Here is a 16800-nt window from a genome sequence, read left to right as displayed (position 1 = left end):
GTCGCCGTGCGGCCCGGGGCCGTCATGGGACGCGGTCACCTGATGTACTCCGCGCTGCCTCCCCCTTCCCGCCGCACTCCCTCCCTCCTTCCTTCCTTCCTACCCTCGCCCCTTGCCCTGCCCTGCCCTGCCTGATTCTGACGGGAACCGGCATGGCTCCGTGCGCAGGCGCCGCGCCGCCGGGGTGCAAAGTGCCCGTGGCGCTCCCCTTGCGCGTCGCCTCAGGGGTGCCAGTGACCGGTGCGCTCCTGCCCGAGCGTCCCCGGGCCGTGGAAGGCGCGTGGAACAGTTAAAAAGCCGGAGCACGCTGTTTAATTGTGCACAGTGCTTACGTGACTGTAAAATGCCACATTAAGGCTGCGGAGACTGAATCACTGATTTATGTGGTTGGCTAACCACCCTCCAGATTTCTTACGGGACTCGTAAGCTCCCCGTCAACTTCCCCATATTCTGCACCAGATCAAGGGTTCCCAAAAATGTAAACTACGGACGGCAGCATTGTAACACGAGCTCCTTAAAATCCCTACTGATTGGCATAAATATTTTGAATATTTTAAAATATTATTTGGATTAGAGTACTATGGCCTTCCCTTAAAACAGTGTCATAAAAGTCTGCAGATGAAGAGAGAAAAGAGGAAAAAACTGCAAGTGGAACTAACTATTTTGGTGAAAAATACCGAAACAACAGGTGGTAATTTTTTTTTAATATCCTTTAATATCCTTTTCACCGTCATATCTACTCTTAAGAAACAGCCTGTAGCTGAGTTAGGGCAGGTTCAGGAGGGATATCAGGATAAATATTTTCACCCAGAGGGTGGCTGGGCACTGAACAGGCTCCCCAGGGAAGTGGGCACAGCACCGGCCTGGCAGAGCTCAAGAAGCTTTCGGACAATGTTCCTGAGCACAGGGTGTGACCCTCAGCGTGTCCTGTGCTGGGCTTGGAGTTGGAGCTGATGATCCTTGTGGTTCCTTTCCAACTCAGAATATTCTGTGATAAACTGTCTTATATTTTGCTTAAGATATTTAAATACTAGTCAGACATTCTTCTGTTAAATCTAGTCCTCCGAATCTGGGGCACCGTGATAAAATAGCACGAATGGGAAAATAACATTACTTCAGGGAAGCTGATAAATTGCTTTTGGTTACAGAACTTCAAGGGAGGAAAAAAAAAAGATTTAATGTTTTATTAACGTACTAGGAATTGTAGGAATCTAATTTCAGAGGGAGGTCATATGATTCGGAAGAGTTTCTCTGAGTGCATAGAAGAGTTTTTGGAGTGGCTTCTGGTTTTGTTGATTAGTTGGCTCAGAGGGTTTTTTTGATTCAGGGGGTGTTGATTTTTTTCTCAGTACTTATTTTGCATTGTTAATATATAGGTAAGTAAAATATGTCAAGTAAAGCAAGAGCTTGTTACCTGTTTATTACTCAGGAACAAAGAATGACACTTGAATAATGAAACTGATGTAACAAAGTAGTAATCCATGTTTTCATGGATGGATTTTAATCAGAGAGCACAGATTATATTTCAGTATATTTATTTAGCTCAAACTAGTATTTTAGTAACTGTTTTCCTCTATTTTTGGACATGCTTTTGCCTAAGTAGTTTTATTAACTTTTGATCTAGTGCAAACAACTGATAAGAGAAAAGGAGGACACAGATTAAGGTAAAGAAAATTTGAGAGATAGTGAAATAATAATTTTGAAATTATTCAGAGAAAAAGTGAACAAGGAAGGTGTGTTTAACAGCTCTGACAGAAAGTTATGGAAATGATATTGTACAACATGGTACAACATCTCTCAGAAATTAAAGTAGACCAGAATTTCATTACTAACTAACTAACTAACTGTAAAGTATGTGTGAAGTTACCTTGTGTGCAGAAAAAAGTATTCTGGTTTGCTTGCTCTTTTTTTCTTGTGAGATGACACTACTGGATATTTTTAGAGATAGGATCTCATTTTTCTGTTTAACCAAGGGTTTGTGAAAATGCTGGAATACAAAAATTCTATTTTTAACACCTCAAATTTAAAAGTTTGTTATCTTAGTTTAAAAAGAAAGTGAACAAAATCCTCACTCCATTAATGTCATGACAGTTTTGTTATTACTTGGGTCTGACACAGGTAGTGCTTTATTTTTCCCAGTCACTTTCAAAGTCAGAAATCGTATCAGAGCCATTCTCATTATCAAAATAGCATTAGTAAAACAGAAGTTTGATGCCTTCTTGAAAGATAAAATATTAAATTGCTTCAATCCAGTTTGGAGAAGCAAACCGAAGTTCAGTTCTTCCAGATTTTTCACGTGAAGTACTGCAAATGTCAATTTGACCTTGTCCATTTAAATACTTCCATTTGCAAAAGAGTTCAGGCCATCTCCAGTCTAGAGGGCAAAGTCTCTCCTTACCATCCAATTATTGAAATCTGGAAGGAATGAAGAATTCTAGTCCACCACTAAATAATTAATAGTCCACTGGCTATTTCTGTGATCAGCACCTATTCTGAAAGACAGTGGTTTAGGATGGCTGAATTCTTCAAGGAGGCTACAGTACAGGTACTGTAGAGCCAATGCTAAGATTCTCTGCATAAATATTATGATTGTAAATACAACCTATAATAGTAGAGATCCTATTACCTTTAAGAAAGATATATTGTGGTTTATAGCAATAGAAAGAACAGGTTTCTACCTAGCCTGCATGCAGCAAACAATGAACAAATTAACTTCCCTTCCTAGTACTGTCTCTAACGGTAGGGCAGAATTTTGAGTCATCTGTTTGGGCAAAGGAGAGATTTTTCCACTCTTCCTTGTCTTAGAAGAAAATAAATTCCTGTTAGAACTGGGAATAGTTACTTTACTCTCCTACTTAACTTGCAGTGTTGGAGGGTGCAGGACCATCCACTCTGTTTTTCTGCCATGAAGTAATGTGGATCTATTTAGTCATCTTAAAGACTGGATCTAAAAGGTACAACACAGCTTAGTATGAATTTAGGATAACGAACAAAAAAATATACTTAATAATTGTAATTTTAAATGACCAAATAACAAGAACAGTAATCCCTTGATGATTAATTATAGTACTTGACTGAGAAGGGATAACAGAAAGATTTTGAAAGGGGGGAAGTAAATGTCAAAGTCCCACATAAATCTAATTAAGAAACATGCCTTTGGAAACCTCTGTCCTGGATCTTGTCTCTTTTACTACAAAATTATTGTAAATGGCAAAATGCAGGTTACACTGAGGGCCTTCTGGAAATCAAACTCACATTCCTGCATCAGTCTTTGTTCTATTCCTTATTATCCCAAAGATGCATTAAGACTATGCTGACAATCTGCCAGCTGTTCAAAGCTCACATCAAATTTTTATGTATCTTGACATATTTTGTCTAAAAATAAGTGCAGATAATAACGATAATTTATCTTCTGTGTGACATTTATTAACAGGTAACTTTTGGATGCTCCCCAATAATAATTCTATATTTCCTGATAGACTTGTTAAATGATGACTTCTTTGTTATCTTAGCTAATTGTGATAAATTTTGGTAAATAATTACTAAGTATCTTCAATACAGTGATGCATGCCAATCTGTATTCATATTCATAGCATTCCTCCAATAACTCTTCTTCTGTTTGGATAATCCTTTCATTTTGGCATCTGCCTATGTACAGTAAACCCTCACATATTAACTTTTGAGCTCTTGATCCATCTATACCTTTGTATAACCTGGTCTTTTTGGTGTATCTTTTGAAGATAATCTACAAATTGTCATTATCTTTTAACTCTTTTACCTTCCAATAGGTAAGTTCCAATATTAGTTGCAATCCAGTCTTAGTAGTTTATGTGGGTACATCTGGTGTAAGAAAAGTGAATATATCAGATTTGCTTAAAACCTCAGATGTCATTCATAGTAGAAAAAATCTTATAATGGAACTAAATAGCAATGCACAATGATGTAACAGTTCCTAATGAAATTACACTGTTTAAAAAAAGTATGGTTGTATTTTTTCAAAGGAAAATGTAAAGGACAGATGTATTGTTTATTGCATGTAAAACAAAATAGCAACCAATTTATAGAGTAAGTCTTGAACTACCTTCTCTTTTGACTGCATTTAGTCAGGTTGTTGAAAAACAATCTGTACACATATGTTCAGTGGAAACCTTAATAAAATTACAATGAAAATTCCCATATACGTATTTCATCTTGGGAATGCTTCACCTTAGCATTGCAAGGCTTCTTAAGGTAAACTGTTCTTTGAAATATCTGACTCCTAGAGACCATTTTGTGATAAAAGGTACTGGGAATGTCCCAGGTGATACTTCTTCACACTGTTGACACACAGCCCCTGCAGGGAAGTGCCCTGAAACACAAAGAGGTATTGGAGAAGAAGCAGACTATGAGAAAAGTGAGGACCTGTGCAAAGAAGAAATTGGAGTTCTGGAAGAGCAGAACTGGCCAGTGTAGTAGGAGTGGATTTTGCACATGGGACTCTCATAGGATGGATAAGTATCTTGAACAACTAAGAAGGAGAGTAATCAGTCAGCTTCTGCAGGCTAGACCTGGGAACTGGGAAGATAGGAAGAGCTGTGAGGCTATGATGTTTGAAAATTTTACTGTGAACAGGAGAAGTGCTTATGTAGGGAGAAGAGGATTTTTTTCTCATGGAAACTGATACAGCCAATTCACAGAAGAGGGAAAGCAAAAGGAGATGTACTTAGATGTGGCCTAGCAAAAACACTGTTAATGATAGAAATAGCTGAGAATAAAGCCTGGGAATGTCTAGGAAGGAGACAGGGATTGATCTGAGGAAAAGAATAGGATGATAAGAAGATTCAAATGTAGAAGCAAGGAGTGGGAGGAAGGGCTTAGCAGAGCAACAGGCTGCAAAAGACAGGACAAAAGAGGCAATACAACATTCTGCTAAACTAGAAACCACAGGTTTTGCAGGATAATTCAGTCTGCTAAACTAGAAACCACAGTTTTTGCAAGATAACTCAGGCTGAAAAACCTAATGCCCATTTGTATCTGAAATCCTCTCTAGTGGATCTCAACTTAGTTCTGTTGTTAGTTATTCTTAATACCAACCAGAGATCTGTGTTGCAGATCTAGATGTGGATTATGATAAAATCCCACATCATAACTATGTGGATTTTTGAAATAAACATAGAGAAATATGCATTTACATACATAAATAACTATGCAGTATTGACATTGTAAACCCAGAAGTCTTTTAGAGTTACAAAATTCCAGAAGATTAGGATTGCCTTTGCAAATAATTGCATGCTTGTGTATAATTTTTATCCATGGGAACTTTGCCTTATTCACTCCACAAGATGAAAGGACTCATTGAACCCACATGGATGCTGTGCTGTGTTCTATTCACATTGCTCAGTTTGCTGGCCCAAGATTTATTTAGTGTACACTATACCAGCTCTATTATTCAAGCTTCAGAATATTCAAGCTTACTAATTTCCATATTGGCATTTCTGTGACATTGTTCAGTACACTGAGTGCTCCAGAAACATGAATTAATTTATTTTCTCAGCATCCTTCTGGTTCTAGTATTTGACTAGTTGAAAGTACATTAATGTTTCTTTTTCTGTGTATTCCTGTGTATAATTTTCAAGTATCCTAATACAACCTTTAAGGATCACATGTTTTTTAGCAAAAGCACACTTCTCCTATTAAAAAAAATAAAAACTGCTATTTGATCTCTCCCTGTCTCTTTTTATAGACATGAGAACAAAACCAGATGACAGTGTACCTTGCAGGCTTATTCAATGTATTGATCTGTGTGACAGTGTGACATGTCAACTTTTACATGTCTTATGTATTTTAGTACATGCTCCTGTCTTATAAAAGACATTACATTATCAATTTCATTGTCAGTTTATTTATTGAAAGTTGATTTTTATGGAAAGTTAAATTTAAATGCTAATGCAGGAATGGGAATGCTATTAATTTAAGGAACTGGATATTGACAGAGTGGCTGAAGTTTATATTCAGCAATTAGGGTAACAAAAAAATAAATTAAAATAAAATGAATGGCTAAGAAAAGTTATTTTGAACACTGAACCGTTCCAGGAACACGGTGAATTAGTGGGACAGTAGGAAAATTCAGTCATTGGAATTTTACCAATTTTTTGGTAAACCAATTCTACTAATTTTTTGGCGGAACTATTCAGAATCACAGGAAGGTTCCTACAGTGCAGGTGTCTAAATTTGGTCATCCAAACCAAAAGGGCCTTTGAAAACCAAGCAACAGGTTCCTGTTGCTTACACAATACAGTTTTCATCAGCAAGAGTTATGAAGGAGTCACTTATACTTGATTCATCACTGCAGCCTGTAGAGCAATAGGGGATTTGATTCTTTAGTCTGGGGTCAAATCCCAGAAGCAGAAATAAGTGAGATTATAATGCCCAATGGAAATAATTGTGGACAAAACAACAAACAAGAAGTATTAATCTTGTCCACCGTGTCTCAGATGATCCTTAAAGTCTTACTATTTTTCAGAGGGCAAGAATGTTCTTGAGCATATCCAATTTCATCAAAATTTGTTCATGAAGTGCAGAGAAGAACAGAGGAAATTATGATCTCATAACTTGCAGACCAAGCTATTGAAATTATAGCCTTATGAAAAAGAATGCGAATCAGAAAGAATATTTAATTTTTCCATTGGTTTTTTTTTTTTTAAAGCTTCTCATAGCCCAGTAGTATGCTCTTTACCATTTAGAATGACTGCTAGCTGAGAAATGCACACTAGCCATTTATGAATGATACAGCTGCAAGGTGTTATCACAAAAACAAAAGAACATTTTATTGCCTAATAACATTCTTCAGCTCTAATTCATCTGTGAACAGATCACTACTAATAGCAGCAGCAGCAATGACAAGGTTTCTGGCTGAAAGATCTATGTTGCATAATATGTGAAAGCTGTGTTGCTTTTATAACAATTTAATCTCAAGCATTATTATGTATACCTGCTAGAGACCCCCACCCCAATGATAGCTTAATGCCCTAAATGCATCATCCACAACTGGAACATATTTTCATGGTGGATTTTACAAAAATGTATTTTGGTTTCACAAACATTCTAAAGTAAAACAGAATGCAGTTATCTGATTGCTGGAAGACAAAAAATTCCATGTTAGTTCAAGCGCTGTTTTATTGAGCTGTGTTCAATTTCTCAATGCATTCAGAAATTTCATTATGAGTTTACACCAGGCACCCCTAGCTCCAGTACCATAGCACAGAAAATGGGATGCCCAACACCTGCTGCTTCCCACATTTTGGATGCTATCCAAATCACTATCCAATCACTATCTAATCCTGCTCTCCAAAGAAACCCTTTACAACAATTTCAAAAGTTAGTCTATCTTGGTGTGTGCTGGTTTGTAGTATTCACATCTTACTAGTCTACTTAAGCTGCTCTCTCTCCATCCCCTGTCCCTTTTTTGCTATGAAAAACTGGAAATTAACTATAGTGACTTTCCTTTCAGCTCACTTCAGTCAGAATGCCTGTAAGTCATCAGTGATGGTATTTCAGGCTATATTCCTATGTGTAGCTTTACATTTTGGTGTGACTTCCCTCAGCAAAGTGTGGCACACAAAGTCACCCTGTCCCTGCATGGCAGAGCTGGCATGTCACACACTGATGGCACATGATGCATCCGATTTAACTGACATTTGAACCTGAAACTCCTGATGGAGCCAGAAAAAGCCTTGATTCTGGAAGCTGTGCCTCCTCCTCCTCCTCAATGCAGACAGATCTCAGATCTGAGAGGTCACATGCAGTTACCCTGGAGTCCTTGACTCTCAATCTCCAAATAACATTGTGAAGCAAAATAAAGTGAAGAGCTTGTGAAGAAAAATAAAGTGATTGAACCCACAGAGGTGGGTGGTATTCCCTATAGGCTTATTCTCACCTTTATTGTTCACAGGCAAGAGGTCTCATCATTTTTGTGAGAAATGTTTTAAGCTCTCTGTGCAACATCAGTGATCGCTAGTGCTGGTCTGAAGGAGGGTGGGGAATATTCCTAGGCAACACACCCTCTCCTTGGAAGAAGGCTCAGAAGAGATGGGCACAGGTGCTTATAAAGCTCGTGTTATGAGCTATTTAGAGTCATAATCAGATTACATCCACACTAAGAGCAGAAGGAGGGTGTAGCATATTCTGCAGTAATGCTAAACTGCATTGCAAGCCATGGACATAGAGAAGCTGATACTTTGCCTTTCCCCCGTTGTTGAATGACAGCTGCAATGTAAGATTGCCGGACACAGTGAGTCATAAAAAGAGCTTCAGTCAGCATGATTTTCGGCTCTTTCCCATTTCCTGTAATAAGCAGAAGCAGTACTTTGGAAATTTCTGTTTTCTTTTGAGTTGGTAGATATTTTTTCTGAGATTGTTACAGTTTCACCTTCGTTTCCCTCATGCTGTTGCTGGTTTCGTTTTTCTCATTCTGACAAATCACTGAGTCCCTTACCAATTTCTCAGTCTTGCAGGGATGCTGGTATTTTAGATTCTGGTGATGAAAAAGAATTTCACCATTAATATCCAGATCACTGGGTCATTTGGCTGAATTAATGGAAACAGAAGTAGATGAATGTGAGAGAGCACAAGCAGCAAGTCAGAAAGTTAACAGCAGTAAGTTAACACCCCTTCTAGCATCCATTTCAGGCAGTATGTTATCCATATTATCTTCCCACTCTTTTTGCTTTGCTTTGACACAGATCGTGACCATCAAGTGGTATATAAGGCATATGCTGTTGTTTTTAAGCACAAGCATATGGACAGTTATGTAATCTTATTTAGTGCTAGTTTGTTTTTTTGACCAAATTCCTCTAAACTTCTGCTGTCCTATTTTTAGTGTATGGTGGAGAGGCATGTAACAAAAGAAGCTCAAATATATTATTATTTATACGTCTTAATTTGTGGAAAATACATATTATTATTGTACTTCACTAGTAACCAGTTTTGGATTATATGAATTAATCTGATTTTTGATAAATTACTTAAAAGGGAAGTGAAATTAGCTAGTGTGCTTATTGAATTAGTTGGTCAGCAAGTGCTATCTACTTGAGAGGAGGGTAGACTAAGTTTAAAAATGCTTGAATTCCCCTTCAATGGGGGTGATGTTATACCAGCCATGAAAAGGACCATGTTCACCATTATAAAATCACAGAATTCTTTTTTTTCTGCTTCTGGTCCTAATTGCATTTTGAGAGGAGGAATATCTTCCACTATAGGAAAGTCAAGAATAAAATTCATGAATGTATAAGCCAATTTCATAATTGCTCAAGCTTTTTACTGATGGTTTTCACCCACAATCTGCAAAACAAGTGGTTTCTAAGCAAAAAAAGACACTGAGCCTTTTTTTTTTTTTTTACTACTGATTATGTTCAGACTGAATATTTTTATGAAGAGGTAATTATTTTCATAGCACCAGGTGTGCTGATTAATTATTTCAGTGTGAATCTTATCATTTGAAGTGATCTGACCCTTACAACAAAATTTTCTTTGCACAAATAAGATTGCAGTCAAGTAAAGTATAGAATACTCTATACAGAAATGTACTAAAACTGAATTGTTTGTTTATTGTATTTGAATAACTAACATTATTGTTTATTTTTTGTATTTGAATAACTAACAATTTTGGTAGTCATTAAGAGAAAATGAAACATTTAATTAATTTATTTGCTGTTATTTTCTTATGTAAAAGTGACTAGCAGTTATGTCTTTGAATAAAATTTGGTTTTCTCTCTGACCAGTGCTTAGAGAGCTGGCACACCCAGTTTTTTAGGAAAACTAATGTAGCTTTTGACAGAAGCGCAAAGTGATGATTTGGCACGTGGCAGACAAAGGACAAACTGTTCAGTTGTGGCCCTAAATTTATTTCAGTGCAACCAGTAAACAGGGACACAGCATGGACTTTGCTGATTAAAAGCAGAATTAAAAAGCCTGAAGCTGCATTTGACAGTGTTCCAATTTGTAACCAGCTCAACACATGGCATTGTGTTTCCTTTTACTTTGTGGCTTCCGGCATCCCCATGCAGAATATTACTGTTTCATTGTGGCCTTGTGTATTTTCTCCCCTCTAGGAGAATTTATTCCTTCCTCTTGATTTCCTGGAGAGACTTAATACCTTCCTGCCCAAAATCTGAGATGTTTGCAGTTTACCAATCTGTTCCTTGTTTCACTGCTCCTGCCTTTGCCATCCAGCAGGATCTAGCTCTTCCAGCCTTTCTTAGGCTAGTGCTCTCAGTGTCAAGGATCAGAGTCAGGTCTTGTGTGCATGTGTGATGTACTCATCCCACAGGTGAGGATTTCCAGGAGGTGGCTTCAAGACAAGTGTTGTGCATATCTTCACATTTCCTTTGCTATTTTAATCTCTCCTGAGTGTCCCTTCTTCATGTCTTGTCTAAATGGGCCTGAAGCAGAATTGCTCTGTACTGCAGGAGGCAAAACAAAGTTAATAAATAATTTCTGATCATTAGCTTCATCTACCTCAAGAAGTACGTCACTTTTTAAAATGTGAATACTACTATTAAAAGCAATATAAATCTGTTACAACAATAAATTTGCTTATAGTGTATCACTATTTTTTGTACTTACATTAGTACAAGGTCTTGAAAGAGAATTTGGAAGTGGGAATTTCCTTGCCATTAATTATTTTTCAAATTACTACAGCCTTAGCCATTAATGGCTTGGAGTTTTAAAATTTTTATGTTGCAGATTTTCCCACAATTAAAAATATACAAAGTATCAAACTTGCAAGGCCTTGAACATCTGTTTCTAGAACAAATGTGTCTATCGTTGGTTTCGATAGAAAGCTTGTATCTGCGTGTGGCAACAGTATTGGACCTCAGATAACAAAGTGTTGAAAAATCCCCAGCTGACATTCCCAGTGATAGACCAAGGAGCCAAACACAATGGGTTGGATTCATCTCTGTAATCAACAAGAGGTAAGAAAATGCTGGTGGTCAGCATGGAAATTTAATATAGCACAGCTAAGCCTGTAATCAGCAGCAAACTGATCAAAGATATTTTTCTTCTGTTCTTCCATTTAAGGTGTCTGTTATATTTGCTGGTTATGGGAATTAGCACAGATCAAGATGAACACAGGCTAACAGAGGTCAGAAAAACAATCACCTTCTGAAGTTTTGCCATTGAATATGACTGACTAGAAGTTCTTGTCTGTGAAAAAGAAGACCATGGGTTAATCCCTGAGCCAAGTGTAGTGGTGAAGTTTGGTATTTTCTGAGGCAGCAAGATCTGTTAATTTTACACTAATTTACCTATCAACTTTCTGCATGTTATCTAGAAGAAAATTGTTAATCTCTGTCCTACTCCTTTAAAGAAAAAGTTAGTTCTGGAAGGGCAGAACTGACCTTTACCATCCAAGATGTTTTTAGCTTCAGATTCAGAAGAATCAGAGTGGGCTAGATCCCTTTTAAAACAAACTTTCTTATGATCTCTTACCATTATGAAAACAGGATTTCTTGCAATAAGTGGGAAGCTGCAAACACCAAGATCTTGTCTAAGCAGTAGGTGGCAGACTGCTCCCAGTAATCCTTAGGAAGTTGTGACAGCCCTTCTTAATGCCCGCAGGGCTGTAGCTAAAGGTGACGAGAAGAGAGATGCAAAGGTGGGGAGACTCCTAGGGTTCAAGCAGTCTGCCTAATTTCACAGAGCATGCCAGGGATACTCGAGGCAGCCCTTGCCAGGCGAGGATGTTGCTCCTAGAGTTGCCCTGTGTTATCAGTTCCTAGAGTAACCGTGGCTGTTACCCTGCCCTGCAGCAGCTGGGTCACCTTGATCTTGTTTTGGAGGATTGGCCACTGCTGAGGGACAGCCAGTGCTGTCATGGCTTTGACACCTCTGCACAACACTATGTCTGTAGTTTTGTCACCATTTGGAAATTTCTTTGAACTCCAGAGACCCCAATGAGTTTTTTAACTAAAATAGAGTTTAACACATGGAATTATGTCGGAGGATGTCTGTGGGTACCCCAGAGCCTCTACTGATCTCTACATACACAAAGCAGTTTCTGAACAGTACCCAAAAAGCTGGGATCCAGTCTTTTGACAAAACTTTTTTTTGTGCTTACCCTTACCTAAATGATATTTATATGGAACAAATATTTTCTTTTTATGGCAGATTTTATTTTGAATTTAAATTCACCTTGAGGGGTTTTCCCAGTGCCCTGCTGCTAATAATTAATGTACTTAAGGATGCACTTTATGCCTTGGCTTTTGTCTCATACACTTCGTTTCAAGAGAAGCCTGGAGTGCTTACACAAACTGCCTTCCCCTCACACTTGTTTCTTGTGCCATAATTTTGCTGACTGTCAGACTATCTAGTGTATACCAAGACATTTCATTACCCACCTAGAACTAGGCTCTTGTATCATAGTAGAGGACTGTCCAGAGTCTGCTGGAAACCACACAATCCAATGGTTGATAAACACTTGGGGGAGCTGCCCATCCACTATGCAAAAATGTTGGATAATATGAAAAAAAGTTGGAAAATTAAAAGAAAATAAATTTGCATACTAGGAAAGGCCTTATGAAAGTAAAAAATAACCAAACATTATGGAATTTATATTTTTATTAAGATTATGCTAATTGTAGCTGCTTCTATATTTAAGCTAACTCTTGAGACTGATCCTTTAGGCTCTGCTGATGATTAGTGGGACATCCCGTGGATATGCAAAATCAGAGTTCTTTGGGTTTGCTTTCCTGCTCAGGCTATGTTACATTTCTACTGCATGCTTTGGCTAGACTAAGATTACGCCATTCATCTTTCTCTTGCTTTTATCTTCCTTAAAACATGATAGAATTTCTTAAGAACTCATACCTGATTAAACATATATATTTTCTGAGTTCCTTTCCATGTGTCATGTTAGCTTGCTAGCAGTTTTATATTAGTTGCTTAGTGTATAAATGAAAGATTGATTTGAGAATGGGGTGTTGTCCAGCTATGCTCAATTCCTCTCCTTCCTCCCTTCTATGCACTCTTTCAGACTCAGGGGAAATCAGGAGTGATCTTGTCACACAGCCTTGTAACATTTACAAGGGCTCAGTGAACATGTAAGCACATGGTAGAAAGAAAAACATCTCTGAGAAAAACAGAAAGAGTAACTTCAGAACTTCTTGACAGAAGAGCCCATTTTCAAATTTTTTATATTTTATTATTAGAAATCTTCCAAACCCTTACCTATGACCATTCCTATAGTATTTCCAGTTTTCTTAGAATTTACATGAAACATTATTTACATGTAACATTCTTCTGCTCTGCAATGCAGATCATTTAAAGTTTGTCATTGTTATTTCAGGATACACAGCTCTTTCTTGAGTAGTCAAGACCTATCATCATCAAGAGCCTCCTATTAGACTTTGTGTTTTCTCTGATGACAAATATAGACTACATTTTAAAAATACATCCTAAACCAGAGGATTATACATGATTATAAATAACACACTTAAGAAGAGTCAGAGGATGTCTGCACTCTCCAAAGTGGCAGCTACTTTATTGAAATAAAGAAGAAAGTTTGTTTAGAATACTCGGTCTGCTTTGATAATGCAAACTATGGTTATGAAAATCTCCTAACATTTTGTTCAGAGATATTAAATGATTGTACTCTTGCCTGCAATTCTGCAGAATTTGGGATTCTTCTTAGGGCCTAAGTCAGGCAGTCATTAATGAAGTGAAGCAGCACTTCATAGTGAAGAGTGGTGTTTACAGAGAGTTGGTATTCAAACCATAGTGAAACCTCAACCGGACAACCAGACCAAGCAGCCCAGCTAGTGTTTTTTTTTATAGTATTGATATTACTGAATGTATGGTCAGAAAGGGAGAGAGATAAATCAGCAGAGGCTATGCTTGGTGCATACAGCGAGGTTCAGTGTGGCAGTTAGAGTGAGGAGCCAAGGGGATTAATGACTCATTTGGTTCACATACATGGCCAAATATTTTGGTCATTAAAATATGTAGAAGTACAGTATGTATAGTACTCACTGTATTGTTGTCCTTCACCTCTATCCTATCAGTAACTCAGAGGTGAAAGAAAATAGCTTTACAAGAAAAGACAACTCAGTAACTGTGCTGAAGATAGGCTAACCACAGCATTGCATGATTTAGTATAGCCTGTCTTTTTCAGGTCCTTCTTTCCAAACATTTAACTGGATGAAGTGAAAATTAGGCCTTCATTTAGCAAAAGGAGACTTCTATGTGTTTATTTGAAGAGTACTCCAGATTACTGTGCTTTTTCATCCACATCTTCTTTTACCAAGAAAAGAGGATTCTGGTTGTTGTGGATAATAGATTGAGAAGGCTATCTTCCACCACCATATTACAGAGGATACAGAAGATTCTCATGTAGAGCTACTTGTATCAGTATCAAATGATCTCATGTGAATACAAGTTTAACATGCTGTGTCTGAATTGTTCATTTGACTGCCCTGGAGGAATCAACCTGCACTGTAAAAGTATTTTTTCATATAGATTCTAATAAAACAAGTGAAGAAACTGTTGTACAAGTACAACAGTAATTCATTAATCACATCTATTTTCATCTTAAATGTGTGTGTTTCAAAAATTCTGAACAAGGTGTAGGCTTCAGATCTGCTTCAGCTCTTGCTGCTTCCTGAAGAGCAGCCAGGAGAAACTGCGAGAATGCCTTAGAATGGAAAGAATGAAGGAGCTCCACTTCCAAGAAGTACTGGCACTGTGCTCAGACAGCTCAGTAGTTGTGGGTACTACGGAATTTTGCTAGTCTGCCTGTAATTATTGATTCAAATGCTGTCAATACTTGTTTGTTAGAGAATGGAGAGCTTACCTATTTGGACCTTAAATTTATTTAATTTATTCTCATCTTCCTAAAGAAAAGGCTTTATGATCAGACTGCCTTTTACAACTTTTCTTTCCATAGTTTTACCTTGTAGGGTAGATGAGCTAGGAGAATTGTTGTGTCCTCTGATGTCAAGGGCTCACTGTAGGAAGTGAGCAAGAGATTTAGCTGGTGTAAACAGAGCACAAAGAAATTACCTTTTTTTGGACATGCACATGACTGCAGCTAAATATATACAGAGGCAAAGCCAGGACAATTTCTTTTGCCTCCATGTACTTTGAACTGATAAATGCCATTATTCTGCTCTCTACAGATTTTTTTAAAAGACCACTGGAACCTCAGTCTGCAGGATGGAAAAAATTGATAATGCACTGAGTCTCAGGAGAAAAGTTAGTGTCATTCTGCAAGAGATGTTAACAGAAACTAGCAAAACAGGACTTAGTCTTTTAAACTGTGTTTCCAACTGTACCTGATGTCCTACACATGATCTTGCAGGTCTTTCTAGTGCTGTATTCCCTTTGAAGGTGAAGTTGCCTAGTCACAGAAGAGACCATGTAATGTAATAGTTCAAGTGATATGCTATTATCTCAAGAGCAACTCATGTTTATCTATTTGAGTATTAATACTTGGCAATTTCTGATGAAGAAGCATTAGTGTCTAAATCAATAAAGTTAGCTGTTTATAGGTAAATGTCCATCTTTCATCCCCAACTTTATAAGAAATGCAATAAGGAATACAGTAGTTTTAACTCTTCCATGCCAAGAATACAATTCTATGCAATATTGCTGATACCACCTCAGCATGGATTTGTATGGGCCAAGGTTATGTGCCTGAGAATAAGCATGTTTATACTCTCATCATCAATCTTAAATTCCAGCAAAGTAAATCATTAATATTCTTTGTAGAGTAGAAGTTTTAGCCTTTTTTTTTGGTGGAGAATAATTTAGAAACATAATTCTTGTCCTTTAGGGTTTAATCCAGACTTAATAACTTTTGGACTAAACAGATTTTTTTTTAATTAGTCAAATAAACTACATTTGTCATTCTGCTTTCTTGCCACAGCTAATAAAATTCATTACAGTGAGAGGAAATAATGTCATTTGGATCTAATGTCTCTACATTACTGGTACAAATGAACATGAGTGATGCTGGCTGAGCCAATATTATTCTGGAAGTCAGATGCCTATTCTGTGCTGACCCACTGTGTTCAATATTCAGGCCTGTTGAAAAAGAAGCTCCCAAATAAAATCAATTCAGTGAGAGGAGGTTGTTGCTGACTGAGGTGAAAAGTGCTGTGTGTGCACTACTCTCTACCATAGGCACCCAGAAAACCTTGCTGCAGAGCATCTAGTTGCTACTATAATTATTGTAGAGGCAGGTGATGTCACTGCCAGAGGGCAAATTGAAGAGCTTCATACCATCAGCTTTATTTGTATCAAAGCAGAAGTGCTTTAAAATCTGTTCTTACAGAAGCAACAAATCTGAACATTTACTTTTGTTTGGAAATTCTAGAAGTACTGAAAGTTCCATTGTTTTTCAATAAGATGAAATGGCAAATGTTGAATTGTTTCTTTCAAGTACTTTATTGCAGTGCCACAAGTTGCTTGGAGAAAAGATATTTTCTAATCACAAACAGTCTGCAGATTATACTAAGCAAATTGTAAATATGGCTGAAAAAATTAAAAAAAAAGCAATGAACTTATCTACATGTACATGAACTTGTCTACTATTACTCCACTGGAGAAATTTTACTTGATTTAGACTCAGCGAGACAAAACATCTTTCCTATTAGTGAGATTCAGGGCCTACTTTACTAAGTTATTACATCTTTAATGTACCCTCATTGATTCTGAAGTTACACCATCTGAACCTATCATGACATTCTCTGTAACTTGTGTTGACTGGATCCTTTCTAAAAGTGCATATGCATTTTCAAGTATGACTATCTCTTAACAGAAAGG

Source organism: Zonotrichia leucophrys, chromosome 2, assembly GCF_028769735.1.
Source record: "Zonotrichia leucophrys gambelii isolate GWCS_2022_RI chromosome 2, RI_Zleu_2.0, whole genome shotgun sequence".
Classification (NCBI taxonomy): Eukaryota; Metazoa; Chordata; class Aves; order Passeriformes; family Passerellidae; genus Zonotrichia; species Zonotrichia leucophrys.
This window is presented reverse-complemented; position numbering follows the sequence as displayed.